The following is a 21,326-nucleotide window of genomic DNA, read 5'->3' as shown; positions in this document are numbered from 1 at the left end:
TCAAAACAACAAGCTATATCCTGCATTCAAAGTCGCAATTGCAGAGAAGATCATAGTGCCTGAATTCCGGCTCTTTCCAAGAAATGTCTACCTGCACCATTAAAGCAAATTTTGAACCTTGCCTTGAATGAAATATAAAATGGTCAATGGAATCCATGCTATCGTTTGAGCATGGCCTGAAAAATTTGTGCAAGCCAGCAACAATAGCCAGCCAGATATTGCTTTTGTTTAAAATGCTCTAAGCGTTGGCCGCCTTAGACACGTGAGTTTTACTGAGGGTCTCGGTGGCCACATCTCGAAGCAGGCTAAACGTCAGGATGCCCAAGTGGAGGATATTGAGAGGGTTAAAAACTAAGATATTTTCAAAGTTATACACAGGCGTTTTTACATAAATCTTTAGGACTTCGAAATCGATATGCCAACACTGCCACTTTTGTTTCTTAAACGGTTCTAAAAGTTCGTGCCCGAATAAATCTCGATTAAAAAAATGAGAAACTGTAAAGTTTAACTACTTTGCGAGAACAAAATAGAGTGTTTATATATTTAGTTTTCATCGTTGAGCGCATACACGTTAGGTAACTGCGCTGAAAATGTTAAGCTGTAAATGCAACAGTGCTGCAGCAGTTTTTTTTTTGTGCAGTGAAATCTACCCAGTGATGGAACGTGAGTTTTTATAAAGTGTCATTGGTTGAAGACACAGAAGACTCGCAACTAAGGCGTTTGCTTTACTTGCATGCCTTGCAATTGTCTGTAATATTTTTCTGCACTTTATTTATTACACCACCACACGTAGTCCGAAGCAACAGTGAATCAGCAGAAAAAAACAAGAGTGCTTCAAGGCCTTGTACAACATGTAGGATATAAATTCGTTTCGTTCTGCTCGATTTCGTCGATGTACCTTGCGCTGATGGTGTTGACGGGACATCTGCAGAAAAAAAAACAGTTTGCGTCCCAAGAATAATGTAAATCGCATATGCAGCGGGCCTACGGTCAATAATTTTCCAAAGATAGACTTAAGTGCTAACCATGTCACGCAGATTTCTATAATTTTTTTTTCGTAAAATGATTCTGCAGCACACAAAAACATATTCTTGAATTTTCTACAAAAATACACCAAAGCATAGAATTGAATTTTTGAGAACAACTCAAAGCTATTCTTTTATAAGTGTGCAACATATCACGATTGGAGGCAGTTCCCATTCGAAACAATAAATCGTTCACAAGATGGTCGCTAACGTGTTACTCGTGATTCAGCGGCAGCTCACATGGCCTTCATTTCGAAGTATAATGAGCGAAAGAATTTGAATGTGACATGCATATAAGTTTCGATATACAAGCGGCCTTTATTAGATTTCGGCAAATACCCGTTTTGCATAGAGCATTCCTTTATAATCTGCAATTCCGTGCGCACAGCGGGCCGTCGCTAAGCCTCAGATCCCCCGAAAACGGCGCGTGCCATATTCATCCACTCACACCGTGCTCTCCCTTCTCATTCCTTAGTCAACTTCCTCCAGGGTTTTCCAGTGGCCCCCACTCTCCGACTCCGCATTCGGGCTCTCGTACCGTCGCCTCCTCCTTCCTCGTAACTGTTTTTCGTATTGCTCTCTTGGTAACCACCTTCATGTTATGCACTCCTCCGCTTTCGCCATATTTTACTTCCACGGCAACCCGCCTTCTCCTTCTACGGTTATCACCCTGGTTCATGACTGAGATGTCTTGCTGTGGTGTCTTTATCTAATTTGAAGCATTTCCGTTAGCCTCTTACTATCCACGCCACCAGAGAATACAAAAATACTACCTCTATAAAAGGAACGGTTTTTAACCTTTAACCTTAAAAATGAATTCTGCGTCTGAAATTGGTTTGCTACATAAAATATCAAGAACCGACACCTTGTGACTAGGTATATTTTATTTTTCTCCAGCCGAGTTCCACAAATGATTAACCCACTGAGTACACTTGTTCGAAAATGTACAACGCTGTTTCTAGACCTGTGTAGAAAAAATGACAACAATGAATCGACAGCGCAAATCTTTTTGTGGATATGGCGTAGACTCCTAGACGGACCAAAATTTCTTCCGAAAGGAAGGGCTGTTTTTTCGAGCAAGCGATTCTCGGAGAACCTTAATCGTCAAAAGACGATACCAAAAGAAATTTTATTAGACTGCGAAAAACGATTTTGCTTAGAAGCCTTCATTTTGGTGCACCTTAGGGAACTGCAGGTTAAGGTGTAGTGTTTATAACAATTCATTGATTTCCTCCCCAATGTCTGCGCTTTACTAACTGCTGTTTTCTTACTACCGCCGTCAGCACACTTAACACAAACGCTCGATTGCGCATCCTGCGCGGATATTACAACCCCTGAGCGTTAGGCGCTGCGTCCGAGACATGATGCATGGCGTGTTTGCAGCGGTCAAAGACAGCTCGTGCCCTGCTTCCACCAAAATATTCTCTCAGGCACAGCAGCCGACGCCCAGTGGCGCTAATGTCAGTGGAAGACACGCGCTCGAGCGTTCGTGTTAAGCGTGCTGACGGTGGAAATGTTATTTGCTGATTATTTGAATAGCCTGTAAATACTAACCGTATATATTTAGCTATCTCTTTAAGGCACAATATTTTGTAGCCTCACTGTTGTCTACAATAAATAAAATTGCTTTGGTTTAATTATTTTATGTGCAATGAAGTGATTATGCTTAAGGAAGAACGCCAGCAGACATTTCAGCCCCGCGATTCGAAAAAGTTGTTTACAATTTCAGGGATTTCGCACTAATGTCGCTGCTAAGACATGAAAGTGCATAATATCCAACCCCGCCATTTTTCGCTCATAAGCTAAAGTTGCAATTAAACTGAAGTCTGTACTCTGATTTTCGTCTTACCCTTTCACTCTAACTTGCGGGATATCGCCAACTGTGCTCCGCTCCCATCCTTCGCACGGATTTTCCATTTTCTGTCCCTCTTCGGAAAGCGCGTATCCACGAAACCAGAAAACTCCTGGAAATCAAAAAGATGCGACAATGGTTTTGTGGATAAGTCGACAATTGAGTATATTAGACATTTGTGCAATAAAATAAGTGTAGTTTACAATAAAGCCCAGAAATGATCTCCAAACCTAAGGGCTGAGAGGTAATGCCAGGGATAAGTGAAAAGGTCGCGAAAGGCAGCCTTATTCCCTGCAGTATCCTGCATGTAGACGGGTGGTTTATTTTCTACCTAGGACCTCACAGCTTCCTTTAAACCTTGCTGCTAGATACCAGCTGTCTGTTCGTCAACATAGTTATGTTTATCAGTAGAAGCACTCCACTACAATACCTACCCTTGCTGCCTTAATGTATGCACCTAATAGCAAAGATGCCCTTACGCTCGCTTTATGTTATTTCTGCATGTTCATCATCATCCACTTGACTAGGCCCAGTGCATCACAAAGGCTTCTCCTATATCTTTCTATTTAACACTGTCCTTTGCCAGTTTCAGCTACCTTATCACCGAAGACTTCGTAATCTGATCCGCCCGCCTAACTTTCTGCCGTCGCGTTCTACGCTTGCCAGGTATTGGTGTCCCCTCCGTTATTCTTAACGACCATTGGTTTTCTTGCCTTCGCATTAGAGAGCCCTGCCGTAGCCCATTTCTTCCTCTAGATTGCGCCTAGGGTGTCAAAACCCCGCGTTTGTTCCTTGACCCACTGTGCTGTTTTCCTCGGCTTTAAGGGGACAGGGTAGGTCCTAAACCTCCCATATATTTTAGCTTAAGTTAGTGACCCGTTTTCTCACGAGTGTGTTTTAGTCAAAACAGTCACATTGATATCGTTGAAATTACCTTTCTACTTTCTCTTTACTGAGCCTCAAGTTTAATGTAATATGAAAAGGCTTCTTTGCTTTTGTTTTTAGTGAGCCACTCATTTTTCAGGCAAAAATAGGCAATGAATACCTTGTGAAACAAAATTTTTTGAACTAATTTTTATATTCTAGTACAGTGGCTTGCCCTTTACGCTGCATTATTGTTGGCGAGAAATCGATGTTTCTAGCTGCTGCGGTTCCAGATAAGAGGGGGCAACCGTTGCGGAAATTAAAATTTCGAGAGAAGTAGTATTTAAGTAAATAAATGCACTTTTTTCCAACCCTCCACGCTACAAATGCATGGGGATGCATCAAATTAATAACCATCAGCCTGTTAGTCACCTCCAGAGTGAGTCTTTATTTTCTTCGTTTGCTGCCTTGCTTTTAGGACCTCTTTTGTAGCCAGCTGTGCAGCCCTGTTTGCAAAGTACAGTCGTCTCCGTTCAGCATCCTGCAGCAGTTGTACATTGAAGCAACCCGGAGAAACACTAAACGCTCTCCAAATGTCGGCCCTGGCATCGCTACCACCGGTAAACGTTAGGAGAGCATCCATGGTGGCTTTTCTCAACGCCTCGACACCGACGAGCACATTCTTTGGGGCGAGCTCCCGGACGACGCAGTTGAAAGACCCTTTCGGGTTCCGAAGTCTTTTCTAGGAGGCATTTTTCAAAAGCTCAGGTTTTGAAAGCTGCTTGAAGATTGGCTTCACAGCCACAAGGACTGCTGGTGGGAACTACTCCTTGTGGAAGTAGGGCTCGCCATTCATCTCACTCTTGTTGAACTGGCACCACGTGCCGTGTCCATTTAAACAGAGACCGTGAGATGGATGTACACCAGTGGACGCCATGTGGAAATATGTGGCCCACTCGGCCTTTCGCATGTCATGTATGAAAATCGACATAAATAAAAGGTCTGCCTACCTGCCTGCCCGCCCGCCTGTGTCTGTGTCTGTCTGTCCGTCCGTCCGTCCGTCCGTCCGTCCGTCCGTCCGTCCGTCCGTCCGTCCGTCCGTCCGTCCGTCCGTCCGTCCGTCCGTCCGTCCGTCCGTCCGTCCGTCCGTCTGTCTGTCTGTCTGTCTGTCTGTCTGTCTGTCTGTCTGTCTGTCTGTCTGTCTGTCTGTCTGTCTGTCTGTCTGTCTGTCTGTCTGTCTGTCTGTCTGTCTGTCTGTCTGTCTGTCTGTCTGTCTGTCTGTCTGTCTGTCTGTCTGTCTGTCTGTCTGTCTGTCTGTCTGTCTGTCTGTCTGTCTGTCTGTCTGTCTGTCTGTCTGTCTGTCTGTCTGTCTGTCTGTCTGTCTGTCTGTCTGTCTGTCTGTCCAAGCAGCCAACATGTTTTCTGATGGCAAGCCATAATAGGTCTGAATTTTGTCTAATAAAGCACCAGTCAAGCCCCTCCGACAAGACATTGATTTGCCATTGGACAGCGTCTTCCCCTTCATTTCTTTTTAAATTTTCGCGACTGGGTGCTCATTCTCTTTTGAACATGGCCAATACATTCCAGTTTCCAAATATTGACGCCATTCCCATATGGCTTCGCTGCTTCCACTGCGAGGAAGCCTTTGCTGTCACTGTCACCTAGGTACCTTACGTACTGAACACCATGTAGCTCCTGACTTCGTCGAAATGTACACAGTGCTCCTACAGTCTCCGTGCCACCACTAGCACCTTCATAGTTCCGCTGGCATTTATGTTCGTGGTCCACATCAGAAGAGGTGCCTTCTGATGTGGACGCACATAGAACAATACTTTGTCGTCACTTCTACGTCGAGAACCTTTCCGGAGTCAACGCTGGTGGCAGAAACTCTGCCATTATTGGAGGTGTGCCCGCGCTTTTGCTAGCTTCCCTCTAGAGCAACGGCAATATCGTTATCCTCGTCATTGAGCTCAACTGCTTCTTTTGCTGCACGTTTCATTGATTCTTTTGCGGCAGCAGTGACACGGGTGAGCAGTTCCGCATTGTACCCCTAAAACTTTGTGGGTGGTTTCGGGAGGATAAGCATGGCACACAAAGTGCTCCCAGCAGCTGCACCTTTTCCTATGCATCGTAAGGCATACACATCCATCACGTTGGCTTCATAGAGGCCCCATGGTGTTCTGTTTGGCGTCTGAAATTGGTGTGAAGAAGAGCACCTTACGCCGTAGAGAGAGTAAGTGCAAGCAACGTCAGCTCTTCGCGCTGCCTTTTCGAGCAGCTGAAAAGTCCCCACCGCACACGTTACACGCAAAGCTTCCAACGATGGCACACGACAGCATGTCAGTATCAATCAGAGCATAGCTACGGTCACAAACACTTGCGTTTAGGTCCTTCATGCGTGCTGCCGAGTGCGACAGCTCTGAAGAAGCGCACGTGGGTGCAGCTGCGTCCAGCGTCGGAATGCGTTACGGGGAGTTGGTGCCACAAGGAACGAACTTATGCCGATTGCCGTGAAAACGACGCTTTTGAAATAACTTCTTCGTCTTCGTCTTACCATGGACGCTTAGAACGTAGCCTCAAACCAATAAAAAACCGACTTTGGCCATGAAACAAGGCTTAAGAGAAGCAAAACAACGCGCGTCGCGAGAGATACCGGCAGCGTCTGAGGATTCTTTTGGCTAAAAACAAAACTTTATGTATTTATTGCTGTTGCCAGACGATCAGTAACTATTCTGCTAAATATGGAGAAAATAGGCGTTTTTTACATTTGTTTTATCAACATAAGAGGCCTACAAATCTCGCATAGATGTGAAAGGAGCCGTGGTCGGTCAACACCAAGGTTTCGTGAAAGGTAAAATTTCGGAGTAAATAATTCGTGCACATGCAAGTGACCCATTGGAAACCGTGATGGAATGATTGCGAATTCAAATTTGGTAAAAAAAATTAATACTTCTAAAAGTTTTTGCCTACCCCTTTTCTTTAAAATTACACCTCTCATTTTTCTTTCCCTACCTAGCGCTTTTGCTCTTAATATACATTGAATCTTCTTCGTTACCTTATTTCTTCCCCATAGGTGAGGCCATCTGAAAGGCAACAATTCGAGTCCACTATCTGTCAGCCCTATTGTCATTCTCATGCACGGTCACTCAGGGCTCATTAGCGAGGAAGCCCTCACCATTTTCCAATATAGCTAAGGAAAGTATGTTTATAATGTTTTTGGGTGCACATACATACCTCAAACTCTCTCCAAGTCATGAAGTATTGTGCACAAATATTCCAGCAAAAATGTTGTGTTTGATTAAGATAACGATAAATGAGCCCGAGTACGATTCATACCTTAAACTGTAGTCATCGGATGCATAGGCTATCCGACCGTAATTATCAGGAAAATAGATGAGTTGGTCTTTCATTTGTCCTGATAAGAACGGATAGCTAAACGTTGCAGTATCCGCCAGGTCTCTGATTTTAAGGCGACGTGCAAGAATGACCTAATGCAGCAACGCTCGTTTCTGTTTCTTTGCTTCTAAAATAGGCTTTTTTTACCACAGAAAATCAAGAGACAAACCTCTGCCAAACTAATATTTTTAATTTTTTACCTGGGTAGTCCTGATTTCCAGAAGCTGCGGCCAGCCTACATCAGCAACGTTTTTTTTTTTATAGTCAATTACATGTTCTCCAAAAGCGCAGCTCATATGCTCCTTCAGTGAAGTATGAAGGCTAAGTTCAAGCGGTGGTAGGGTAAATATTCAATACCTCCTATCGCTTTGCTCTCGGAGGGATTTCCTGTGTCCGGAGGGAAACCATTCAATCATGCCGTTAGCGATAGGGTGATAGGGCTAGCTATAGAACATTCAGGCATGGGCAGAATTCAGAAATCAGGTTTCAATGTAGCAGGAAATTATTGTGCAATGAAGTAAATGTGCACTCTTGAACTAGTAACCGTCACTTTTTCTAATTCCTTCTTTCCTCGTGCAGCCGCAGACTGGAACAGCCTTCCAAACAACGTTGCCATCATCACTTGCCCAAGTCTTTTCGCTGAAAATGTAAAAACTTTCCTGTTATTGTGAATCTGTGCTTTTTAATTGTTGCCACCCCTTATGTAACACCCCTCTTTTGGGGCCTTTAAGGTAATAAAAAGAAATGAAATGAAATAAATCTAACAACATTCTTGTGCTGTCTGTATTTCTTGTTGTCTTTTCCTCCTTAACGCCGTTTCAATATGTTTCCTTCTCGAAAAACTTTGTTCTTTTATATCTCGCGCTGTTATAAATAGGCAACTCATTTCGCCCCTAAAAAAGCAGGAATGTACATCAGGCGGTAGCGAAGTGCAGTCGTGTGGATAATATGGGAGAGATATACGTTTCTCGGCAGAAATGCGCCTTTTGAAGCTTGACGAAAATTGAGCTTGACTTTTCGTTATTACACGCAGTACAAAAACTACTTAGAAGACTAAAGACAATGCTGGTCACACAAAATTACAGAGTAATCAATAAATAAATGATCACACTTTGTTTCATTTCTTATTGCTCCCGATTGTACCTAGCGCATATTCCTTCCCAACATACAGTATAATCACATCTTTTTATGTCGAAGTTCCTAAAACACGCCAGTTCTGCACTTTAACGCCTTTGAAATTATCATAGTAAACATTGTGGTCTGATCTAGGAGGTACTTCCGAATTTTTTACGAAGAGTCGTCTTCAGTGGAGCTTTCAAGGTCCATTGCTTTGTCTCGATCAGCTCTTTACTTCATGCAATTAGCAACTCCCTAGTTTGTCGCCTAAAGATATTTCTAACATTTATTTTGACGCACACTCATGCAGGCTTGTATTGAGCTAAAAGTGTTTAATAAAAAGTTTGTGCACGCTCCTCGAGCTATGAACACCGCCAGCATCGACTGTAGTGAAACCTCATAAAGGCAAATATGTGGCGCATATATCGTCATGCCGACAGGGACCAGCAGACAGGGGGCCAGAGCACAAGAACAAGGAAAACAAGAGACTCAGATAAGTTCTTAGTTCAAACGGTTGCTGATGCTCTGAGGCTTCATTCTGTTTTTTTCCCATATTCCTCCTCTTCCTCTGGTTAATAGAGATCCTCCGTCTTTTCCTGAACAAACTGGAGCAAAATTTTGGGCATTCATTCATCTATGAAGACTTCCGAACGGCTTTGAAATGCCCTTTAAATATGGCAGTGTTTAGGAATATCGGCATGAACCGAAGGGTTTGTAATTCTCAATTCACGTCATTTTTATTGTATTCACCACGAAGGAACCCTTAGATATCATTGGGTGCTCGGAAGTTAACTGCCAAACATGCTGATAGCTGCGGAAGCAGGTTATTTGCGAGCTGAAATTGGATTCCGCAAGTTGGCACTCATTTGTCGATTATTATGCGAAGTTGCTCGAAAAGAGATGCGCGACCGGTTCAAGATGTAAGATTAACATATCAGAAAATTCTGCCTTTCTTTTTTGGAAATGCATGCAATGTCACCAATTTCATTGGCATGCAAGCTTAGCGCTCCACGTTCATGTTGATATATCATGTGTTTCTGAAAAGGTTCGAGGTAATTATTAAAAGTAAGCTTTTTTAGATGAAAATGACTTGTTTATTAGTATTAGCAGTGCTGACGGAAACCAGCAAACTGGTTCATCGTCATAACTAGTGCGCTGGTCATCACCTAGATTCCAATAGTCACCTTTTAACTATTAGATTTGGGCGTCTGGTTGCAATCTGATATTTGCAGTCGGTGGTTAGTAATAGCCAGTTGAATTAATAAAGATTTCTTAACTATGTTACCCTCAGCTCTGTAGCTGGAGAAAATTTGGCTTTTCGTACTAGTTACGTGGTCTCCTCTGGAAACAAGAATCACCCCAACTGGGATTTTAAATGGTTGGTGTGCGGTTCTGGACTCCATATGTGGAACTATTAACTCCGTCACTATAGAGTAAAATGTGTCAAATTACCTATTTTACTCGGTGCTCTGAATTATCTGGTGTAAAGTAGGATTCTTGTCTTTTTCTACTCTGATTTTAAAATTTAGTTTCTTGGTCCCAGTTCACCCCTAGTCTCCAAAGGAGAAAAAAACAAGAACCGTCTGCAGGGTGTCGAACAGGATATTTTTTAGTTCACTTCGGATTCGGGTTCACGCCTTTCGGGTTAAGTTCCAGAATCGGCTCCGGATCGACACTCGAAACAGTTCTGACGGACCCAACCGGTTCAAACCAGGTTTAGACGGGTCCAGCACCCCCCCCCCCCCCCCCCCCCACGCAGAAAAAAAAATCCTGAACTTGGATGGGCTTTCATCAACCGTAATATTATGTTTACATTTCTGGATGACATTGCTATATATATATGTTAAAATATAACACGTTTTATGTAATATAATAACATAATATGTCAACATTGGCTCAATGCCAGGTGTTTTCCCTTTACTCATTTTAATTTACTCTTCGCGCAGAAAGATGGGAATTTCCATCAAGAGCCCGAAAATGAAATGAACTGAAAGCTAGTGTAAATTGGCTATGTACACGCCAGAATCCGTATGATGAGGTAAATGTGAAAAGCTGGTGGATTTTGAATTTATAAAACCCCGAAGCTTCACTAGTTTCAAACGGCCCGTCGCGGGAGTGATACGTTTCCCCTCCGGCTCGTGTCAATTGCGAATTTCTGCTAAGCAATGTACTTACGCGGCCGCCGTCAGGATTATCAAGTGCGCTATCTAAGTTACCGCACACCACTCAGATAGGAAGGTGTGCTGTATCGGCAGGTATGTATAGGCAAGACACGTTTCCATCACCCCCAAACCAATTTTGCAGTCACTCCTCCTCGGCCGGCATACCTCCAATATACAGTTTAGAGTACTATCCTCCTCCTTCCCCCCCTCCCAAACACACATACTCTCCCTAACCTTTTACCAGACAATAGCCTACTTGGAAAACTGGCTCTCCTTAACAAAGAAGTGCTTACTAAAGGTATTCTGTTTAAATCTCCTGCTGGACATTGACTCTTAACTCGTGTTATATACCTCGACTCCGTATATCTTCAAAAATACAGCTCATCATGCCTCCTCGCTACTAAAGTGTAAGGTCCAGATTTTTATCTATGATCATGTGGTCACCATTTTTTTTGTAATCATGGAAGAGTGTGATGAAATAAAGTCGGCAGAGACAGCTAAGGCAGCTTTCGGGTGAGAAGCCGCAATCCCGACCGCTCACTTCGTGAAAGCAGGCGCCGCGCGCAGCGGCGTAGTGTACCCCATTCCACGCAGCTGGCAGTTGTACCTCTGAATCGCATACGCAGTCGCCGCCGCCGCGACGCCACCGCAACCCTTCTGATCTGCCCGATACTTTGTAACGGCGATCGCCGCCCTACCTCTTGTTGGCTATGCCAGCCTTCTTTGACACCGGTGTATTAGAATGAGTTCAGCATATATAGATTCAATACGCCATGAGAAGCTCTTTTAGGGCTCAAATGTGGACCATACGCGTTAGGAAAGGACATACCTTCGCGCTATAGGACGTTTCTGTCGTGTTCAGTGCGATCAACGACTATATTGATCAATGAAATTATTAGCGTTGTGTTGTGATGCAGTGTTCTTTTAGGACCTACTTCTGCAGGCTCATGAATGGGACAGTAAGATAAAGCTCTACGCTACAGCAGTTTTGCCTGCGATGAAAGAATTCCGAATACCGTGTGAACTTTTCATTTTAAAAGTAGTGCTTAGAGTGTGGAAAAACAGCATGGATAAAAAAAGTGGTAGGGTTTTAAGGTAGTGAAATCGGGTAGACTTTGAAAACCACGCGTTTAGAATGGTTGCCTCATAATTTTGCTTTGCTAGGCCGTCGGTACGTCTCGCGACGTTGTACCATGATTTTATGAAGAAGACATGCGGAATACACAGAGCGAGAGTCTGGATATTAGTTCGATTGTAAAATTAGTTGATGAAGTTCACGAGACTGTGCTGCAGTTGAACACAAGGCGTGATCGGCTGCATCGATGGCATTTTGCTCTCCTGCAGTGCCACATGATGAAGCCGCCGTGAGTTCGAATCCCAGTCGAGGCAATATTTATTGTATTTTCTTAATTACTTAGGAGTTGGCTAAGGTCACCCTCAAGGTCAAGCTTCACACAAAATAAGTGAGCCGGTCTGACCAGGTAAAGTATTGCTTTCACTCTAAGGCGCAAAGCCACCGAGTTCAACGAGGACTCTATCATGAGAACAGTAAGGTTTAGCGCAGGAGGTACACGCTGCGCAAATTTAACCTCCTGTCTGGTTGCCCTTTCTTGACAAGTGCGCCTTCCAGAATTTTGATGAGTGGCGGAGTAAGTGAGTGATGGTGGTGTGAGGCCTTATTTCGAGATCGCTGAAATTGACCCGATCAAGTAAGGCACGAAAAGGGTCATGGAGGTTGCTGTTATTATATCTAACTACAACAAAAGTAAGCTTCGCAGACGACCAGGTAGCCTAAACCAAATGTAAACGATGTTTCTCTCACGTCGTCACTGGTTGGAATACCACTGGGAATTAGAGTATGAAAATTGTTTTCTATACTGCGTTAGCATTATAGCCTTCTTTCTCAAAAATTGCCGTGGCCTGTGTGTCTGTGTGTGCGCGTGCGTATGTTCGTGTGTCCGTGTGTATAAGCGTGCATGCGTTCACATGCAAAGCCTCCGCCCCTGATGTACACTGCTGTGGGCGCACATCCGGGCATATACTCGTAAAAATGCATCTGAACCGAACTTAAACTCTTTCCCTCTCCCTCCACCCTACCCAAATGGAGCCGCTGTAGCTGTAAATGATCCACGTATACCGTAGCCAAAGCGTTCTACGAGAGAACGCCAACAAGCAGAAGTCTCTCGTGTCCGACACCAACAACCCAAAGTGCGAGAGCGAGTGGCAGATATCATTCTCCCGTCAGACAATTCAACATCCAGCAGCCAGAGAACACTGACGAAGTCACCTGCTAGCGAATAGCATGTTTTTTATATAAGCGGAATCACTGTCAGCGCATCGGCGTAACACAAATTTATTTTATCACAGTTACCTGTGATGAAATTAACTATGTGGTATAAAAAAAAACATATGCCTGACTGGGTGTAGAGCGAGATATTTAGAGCTAAATGAAGAGGTCGCGAGTATGCATAAACTTTCTCGAACTGTGTATTAGCCATGCAATATCAAAAGAAACGTGAACTTACCGTCTTGAGTGTGCAGTGACTGATCGCGCAACACGGAATATCGTCTTGCTGTGACTGCTCCTAAGGCTCCGAATAGGGCAAAGAATAAAAGCAGCTGGCGCATGTTGGACTTTCTGGACTCTGCAGAGCGTAACAAACCAAACCACATGCAGAAAATCAAGCACCATACCTATTTTCACAATGTAGCACTTTGCTCGTGTTAAGCGAACAATTGCGAAACGTCAGTGTTGTGTAGTGTCCCGTAAAAGACCATGTAAAGTTGCGTTCCGTTTTCTACATTTTACTCACTAATGCTTTTATATTTGCTGAGGGTCATACTTTTAATTGTTACCGCTTTATTTCCCCCGTTTTACGTTTACGCAGTCCTGCGTCGATTAAATATGTTGTGCTTACGTAGGGCACTGTCAGCCAGCAACATACGTAAGTGGTTCTTCATTCCAAACAAGTAAAAAAAAACTTTTCAACGAAGAAAAAATTGTGGATATACAGCTTCCTCACAGTGGCACATATTTTGCAACCCAGCATAAGACAGCTACGTACACAAGTAATGCGCAGCTCTAAATTTTTTATAGCCTTTAGAAAAAAAGATGAAAAACGTATTCTTGGCATCAGTATTGTTCCCTTTGGAATTTAAAAAAAAATCGTAAAAAGCACATGTTTCTTAGTGCTGTCTTTGCCCATGCAATCGAAGAAAAACATAATTTGTGCTCAGATGAATAACTGACGAAAAATCACAAAAATTTGTCCGCCTGTTAACATATTTCGTGTATATTTTTGAGTGTGTAAAAGTATGGTTTCTTATGTTAAATTTTCTTTTCTCTTTCAGAGCTCTAAACCTAAGGATTACAAATTGTTTTGTATGCATTGCGTAAACATGTAACTCCTCTTTGGGTATAACATCTATAAGCTTGGCTGTGTTCTTTTTATCTATGACACCCATTGAAACACTATATGTCAAGTATTTATACCTATGTCAATGATTCTATATATTTTATTCTTCAAAGTGCCCACTCAAAATTCATGCAGCGTAATGACACAACGTAATACATTTTCACTAAGTCATATAGCTATTTTTTTATCTCTAGGGTTTTGCAGCTTCACATGTTTATAGAGCTGTTCCGACAAAACCCCTAGATTCTGACATACAGTTTCAACCTGCTTATTTCAAGATATGACATTATCGAAATCAATGGTCAAATATTTTGCACACGAACTGTACTGAAAAGGGATGCACGTGATTTTCTACGTATTTCAGTGTGCGGGAAAAGTGGCCTTTGATCATTAAATTTTCCTTGGGGGGATCATCGTAACCCCATCATCCTACGTTCACTGCAGTGAAAAGGGCTCTCCAATGTGTCTCCAACTGACCCTCTCTTTCGGGAGCTGTGCGGAGGAGATTAAGAAGTTTGGAGGCACAGGGTCAGTTTGAGACATTGCTAGTTTTGCGGCGATCTTTTTCACATTTTGAGTGAAGCCATGCACGTAAGGTACAACAACTGTGTTCTTGCTTGTCGAAGTTTTTTTTTCGTGGTTGCAGATTCCTTGCGCGGCAGGTGGTGAAGCAACGCCTCGCTTACCATGGCAAGATTTCTAGGGGATTAAGGGAAGCTGGTTATTCCCAAGAAATGGTGACCACGGTGAGTGAGGCGTTGCTTCACCACCTGCCGCGCATGAAATCAGCCACCACGGGGAAACAAACTTGGACCAGCAAGAACACTGTTGTTGTACCTTACGTACATAGCTTCACTCGCATTCTCAAAAAGATCGCCGCAAAACAAGCAGTCAAGGTGGTTTGCTATGCGCCCAACAAAGCATTCAGATGGTGCCGCCAAGTCAGCAACGAAGAGCGAAGGATGACCTGCGCAGTAAACCACCAGACAAGATACGCAGATTGCGACGAGGGTGTCATGTACCATTTCCCTGTAGCACGAGGTAATTCTTATATCGCGCACACAAGCAGGTGCGTCAATAGAAGAGCTAGAGAACACGCAAATTAATTAGGAGCAACTGCCTCATTAGGTTTCCTGGCTCTTCGTTACCGCCAGCCTGAGCACCCATTAAAGGCCAACTTGGACAACATCTTGATCCTCGGAAGAAAAAAAAAAGATATGCTGGCCAGGGATTTGAGCGAAGCTGTTGCCATCCATAAGAAAGGACAGGTCTATGTAAGCACCACATCAGTTACACTGTCAACGAAAGAAACAGCGTACTTCCATGATGTTCGCCCTGTCCCATGAACTAACCAATTTTTTCGCCCCGTTTGTTCTTAAAATCCTGTTCGCCACCGTTTTTTGTGTTTTTATCTGCCACAACAAGTTTTAGTCTTTTTAGCAGTGTTTAGCCGTGTTAATTTTGGCATTTATTGGTTTTAACTCGACTCTCGTCTCACTCGAAAGCGAGGAAGGTATTTTAAAATTTTCTCAGCCTCATGTAAATCTCCATGCTTAAACACTTAGCTTTGTTTCGGCGTGTTTTGTTGGCGCTGTATTTTGAATTATTATTTATTTGGTATTATTGTTCTCGTGTTTTTGTTTTTATGACGCGGCTTCGGTTCTTCCGCTGTCTGGTCTGTGGCCTAGATCTTATGTTGTAACTGCTCTAAGGACTGATTTTATTTGCAACGCGGCCTCAGATTGTCTGCTGTCACTGGTTTCGCATTCCCGTTGACGGCTGTTCCGTCATCTTTTTCAAGGTCTTGTTGTTATATTTGCTTTTGTTGCGGCAAATTTGTTCATGTGCTTTGCCCTCTCTCCATCCTTATGTCCGCCTTTACCCACTGTATAATTTTCGTCGCGTTTCGCGCTTTTTCATTGAAGTTCTTAGTCAGCTCTGTTCCGTGTTTCAATATGTCTATCTACGTTGGTGCGTCCCAAGGTTCATGCTGACCCAAACTTATTCATACCTACTGGTGCAGAGGAATGCCATTTTGTAGCGTTAAACGTTGCCAGATTCAGATTCTGATGGCGGCCTGTCCGAAACCAGAGAACCTTAGTCCTGCCGCAGCTGCCGGTGGCGCGGCGCCATGGCTGATCACGTGGTTCGTCACGTGGTTAGTCTCTTGACCAAGTTCCACTCGGCCAAATGTAGCTATTGCGTCACTCAAAGTTTAAGGAAAACTAAACCACCGCCAATTTTTTTTTGTAATGATGGCCACAATACGGTAGCATTTCGAGCCTTGAGCGTGGCAGCGCCGCCACAGGTTGGCCATGTGGTGTGGAGCAGCTTCCGTCGGCACGGCGGCATGGATGATCACGTGGTGCGGAGCAGCTGCTGCTTCCGGCGGCACGGCTCGCCGGCGAAACCGAGCTGCCACAGCTGTGCGCATGCGCCGTGTCAAGTGGGACAGATATGAAGGAACGCCCAGCGAAACAGAGCGACGAAAAACAGATTTTGCAATTCAACTGAGCAAGTTCCACTCGGAGAGCTGAAGCTATCGCATCACTCCAGGTTTAACCAGAGCTCAATCGCCGCCAATTTTTTTTCAAACCCGGTGGAGAATTGAGCGGCACCGGGATTCGAACCCCAGACCTCTTGCGGGCGATGCATGCGCACTACTTCTGCACAATCGCCGCTTCATAGCATGGAGTACTGATTTGAAATTAAGCACCTAGACATCTATCATTTAAAAATTATATAAGAGAGCTCTTAGCGAAGACCTTAATTTCAGCACCTTTCTATTTACACGAGACTTCAGATATCTCACACTTTAATAATTCAGACTTTTTATGCACCAGAAAAACAGCTTCTTTAGAGTCTAAGCATTCTAAATGTTTCTTCAATCTCAGAAAAGAGAAAGGCACACGCGCTGCGCCAGATCTTCGGGATTGCCATAATTCATTTCACATAATATAAAAGGAGTAGCGGTGAGAACAGAGACTAAAAAATAGACAGGACGCGCGATAATGGCGCGCTTTACAGCTTACAATTCTGAATCCCCGTGCTAAGTGCCAGATTGTTTATAATGTTTATATACAACTTGGCCGGCTTTTTGTATAACATATGATTCCGTCTGTACTTCTCAGAACTTAACAATCAATGGACACTGCCAGTTCTTAAATTTATAATGTTCGTAAAATGGCAGAGTTTTATCCAGATACTAATATCACGTCATGACGCGCCGCACACAATGCATTTAAAGAGGTTTCAATCAGCTAAGAAAAATTTATGACCTGTGAGAACAATAACAGGACGTTCGGGTTCTTTCAAGAACCAGGGAAAGCTAGTATTACCAATGTTTCTATGCACCTTCTACTCCAATATGTCCTAATTTGGACTCGATTTTTATAAAAAATTGCTAGGTTTGTTGTGATTTTTAGATATTCTTTCAATTCGTGTGGGAACTATATTTTTTGCATTTGAATGCTGTGCCGAGCGCACACTCGTTTGATCACTTCCTACATCAAGCTTGTTGGGCTATAGAAAACACAAATTTTCCTCTGTTCTCGTTACATTATCCTTGTGCTTCAAGGTATAATCCCATGATTATTTTCGGGACGCTGTAGGTTATGAGGTTCTCTTTTCTTGCTGCGCTCCTCAATGCCTGCTGTTTTGAACTTTCGGATCGTAAGTGCAAAAAGTCGCATGTCACTTCCGTCTGATAAAGTGGGTAAAATGATGTCGTGCGTAATTAATATAGATAACATTGATGATTTTTATTTCCTACATTGCAATAGTAAATACTGCTATACACTGTTCTTTATATATTACCCTTCTGGACAATACAGCGAGGAAGAGTCATAGGGGCTAATATTAGCTATAATATCTAGAGTGCTTCTATTACACTGATAGCCGGTCATCTTCTTAGACCTAGAGCTTAAAATATTGGAAGCTACCTAAAACATAATTAGGGCGAAAATACCGCAATGAATAATAGTTAGCTGATGTGGTCTTCTTACGCCAACGTGTCAATAACGTCAACAGTAGGTAGTTCCTAGGGACCTTTGTCACCTTTGCGTAAGTCTTATTGACGATTTATCAATAAGCTAGCGCCATTTTATGAAGAGCACCTTAACGTAAAACACGAATTTTTCTACATGGCTCTAGCATTTACAAAAATCTCACTAAATCTAAGAACGGAATATACTAGCACCCCTTAAGGAGAATTCACTTACACTATTTCAGGCCCTTGCTCAAATTGTGGCCGGTTCAACAGCACTGTTCAAGGAGCTTATGAAGAGCGAATTTATAGACAATTTGTGCAATCGTGGCCTGTCAGTGACTGCTTGCTGTCTAAAATGTCCGCCCTTTTTAAATAGCTGCGTTCTTAAATTCAAGACGAAGTTAGTATACTGACGTCTGTATCTTGGACGATTTCAAGCGGACAGAAGAAAAATGCTCTACTGCTTGACATTAAAATACTCTTGACATTAAAATGACATTAAAGACGATGAACTGGCAAGGTTCGCGCATGCGATAAAATATTTCCCTGAGACAATGTTACTTCGGACCATTGAACTTTGAGAGAAGCTTGTCGGATTTGATGTCCCCACTTGGTTCCAGAATGAAAAAAAAAGTGTCACACAAATATCAAAGTGTTTCGTGTGTATTCTCATACTGTGATCAATACTCTAAAGAAGTAATTTGGCTAATTACTTACACCAGTTACCAGCACTGATAGAGAAATTACCAGCGGGGTAAACATCTAATAAAAACCGGCTCAGACAGTTTCAGAAGATGAAACACCGCAACACAAAACGGGCAGAAGAAACACTCAGGGCACGAGCACTGATTAAAAACTGAACATTTTACTCGAATAACATAAATATACGACTCTGCCAAGGCCATGAGAGCAGACAACACTTTACAAACTCTATTGAAGCCCTGGAACTTCATTCTGAAGGGCCACTCATGCCAATACTGCAATGTCTATTGCCCTGAAACCAGCTTTTGAATCAAATACACTGTTGCCTGGGAGAATCATTTTGAGGAAGAAGCATTAATAGGCAGTTAGCCTTGAATTACTGGAAAGTCATAGTTGAGACGAATTGTTTAGTACTGTCACCTACAAACAAAAATTAATATAGATTAGCTCAGCTAATCTACGATATACAAAGCGAAAGCAGTCAGCTTTCATTGTGCTAATTGGCCTTGGCGTTGACAGCGTTCAGAGGGCGATGATTTTGAGGAAATGAAGGGCGCATAATTAGCTCCCTGGGTCAGTGGAAGCTTCAAGTCGAGCTTCCAAGAGTACGTGGTGGTGGTGAGAAAGAGAGCTGGGCTGCTTTCATAAGCGCTGACAACGTTGTGGCAGACACGCGGCACTGCAGCAATAGGCCACAGCGTTCGTTGGGTGGCCAACCTCTCGTGATCAACCATTAACTGCAACCTGATAGAGCGGCAGGGTGGGCGCACTGCCTATCCAGTGTGCGGAACGCACTCAATGTTACAGACGCCAAGCCGCATCTGCTCGGCTAAATCACTAGGTCAGGCCGCAGCAGCTCCCCGGCACAGCGACATTGAAGACTCGGCTCGGCGGCGCGGTGAAGTGACGGTCAAACGGCAGCCTACGGCGAAATCGGCATCGCTAGACCGGTAAAGCTTTCGCTTTAAGAAGTATGACTGGCGTAAGCAATCACGATTTCTATACAGTCTTGCCACTGGGCAACGACGGCACCGAGGCCACCGTTTCTGGCCTCTCTGTGCATTTCCGGGGCGGCCTTCTCGCCGAATGGCCAAATGCAGGCATGTATTGGAAGCGGTATTTGAGTTCCGTGAAGACTTAATCCTAGTCCTGGCCTCAGCAGAACGGTTTGGCGCCTTTCTTCAGGCAAGTCAGGGGCTCAGCAAGCTCAGAGAAATTGTGAGCAAACTGGTGATCGTACGTGCAGAGGCACAGAAACGGTCGCAGGCACCGTTTATTGCTTGGAGAACGCCTCTAGCGCTGACAATGTGGGACTTATGGCCCTTGGCATCACGTTCTTGTCAACACACCCCATGAGGGCGCTGAGATTTTGGTCGCCGTCAACTATAAATCGGTGGTTGCTGAGCGGCGTCTGTCGAACCTTCGGAGTTGTCGCAAAGCAGTCGTGGAAGGAACGGATAGTGCTTTCCACACCGCGTTTCGTGCTTGTGAAGAGCTGCGGGTTCACGTCGGTAATACTGGCTGTAGCATTCGCCTCGTCAAGGTCCGACGTGTTGTATAAACAGCTCTCGCCGCTACACTCTCACCGCGCTTCAGAATAATCGGCCGCCGCTTTCTTCGTGAATTGTTGAGATATACAGGAGGGGTTTGTCAATAAGATCTCGGTGCGAATATCGGAAAGTTGTACAAGGCCTCGAGCTGCACAAACTTGCCGAGGAAGTAGCAGCGGCATGTTCGCTTCAGCGATGCCTTGAGTGCCAGTGCTGTGATCACACTCGAATGTGAGGAACCCCCTAGCTTGCTGAGGTATCGTTCTGATTGGTTTGGTTTATGGAGGTTTAGCGTCCCAAAGCGACTCAGGCTATGAGGGACGCTGTAGTGGAGGGCTCCGGAAATTTCGACCACCTGGGGTTCTTTAACGTTCACTGACATCGCACAGTACACCGGCCTCTAGAATTTCGCCTCCATCGAAATTCGACCGCCACGGCCGGGATTGAACCCGCGTCTTTCGGGCCAGCTGCCGAGCGCCGTAACGACTCAGCCATCGCGGCGGCTGGTATCATTATGAGGTTGTCACATATGCGCAACAGTGTTCTGCGGGGCTCGGTGTCGTTACCAAAGGCTCGCTGGGGGGAAAACGATACCGTAACCTCCGGAAGGTCGATGACTGCACCTTACTCTTAAACGAAATCTATGCGCAGTACCAGATCTTTTGATGACTCGTGCATTACGGCAAAGACACCAGTGAAAGTGAGACCGCAGATCTGAATAGGCAGGATCTGCAGGTGCAGATAGGCATCATGACATATCCACCAGCAGTGCGGATCATTGGTTCAGACGAAGAAACTTTGAGGGTCGCGGCTAGTTTGCTGCTCTTCACAAAAAAAGCAATAAGTGCCGGTATCCACGAGTGCCGTTACTACATACTTCTGGTTTATGAGGGTTTAACGTCCCAAATCGACTCAGGCTATGAGGGACGCCGTATTGAAGGGCTCCGGAAATTTCGACCACCTGGGGTTCTTTAACGTGCACTGACATCGCACAGTACACGGGCATCTAGAATTTCGCCTCCATCGAAATTCGACCGTCGCGGCCCTGGATCGCACCCACGTCTTTCGGGCCAGCAGCCGAGCGCCATAACCACTCAGCCACCGCGGTACATACTTCTAATGGGTTACTAAAGCTGCAGCAGAAACTAATCGTTCGCAGCATGTCTGTGAGGAAGTCGGATCGGGTCGTCACCGCTCGGGCCGTTGCGTGAAAACAGCGGGTAGAGGCTGGTGACTGCAAAGTAGCGACGGCCCT

General features: G+C 44.3%; 1 long non-coding RNA gene across 1 annotated transcript; it reads right to left on the bottom strand.

The window, feature by feature from the left end:
• Positions 1-754: 754 nt before the first annotated feature.
• Positions 755-18,189, bottom strand: LOC144112585 (uncharacterized). Its single transcript, XR_013310336.1, has 4 exons — positions 18,052-18,189; positions 12,941-13,060; positions 2,875-2,989; positions 755-925 (listed from the first exon to the last, which is right to left on the bottom strand). It is a non-coding gene; the product is annotated as an uncharacterized LOC144112585 (long non-coding RNA).
• Positions 18,190-21,326: the final 3,137 nt, after the last annotated feature.

This window comes from Amblyomma americanum, unplaced genomic scaffold (genome assembly GCF_052857255.1).
Source record: "Amblyomma americanum isolate KBUSLIRL-KWMA unplaced genomic scaffold, ASM5285725v1 scaffold_427, whole genome shotgun sequence".
Classification (NCBI taxonomy): Eukaryota; Metazoa; Arthropoda; class Arachnida; order Ixodida; family Ixodidae; genus Amblyomma; species Amblyomma americanum.
The sequence above is the reverse complement of the archived record's forward strand: the minus strand, read 5'-3'. Positions and strand labels throughout refer to the sequence as shown.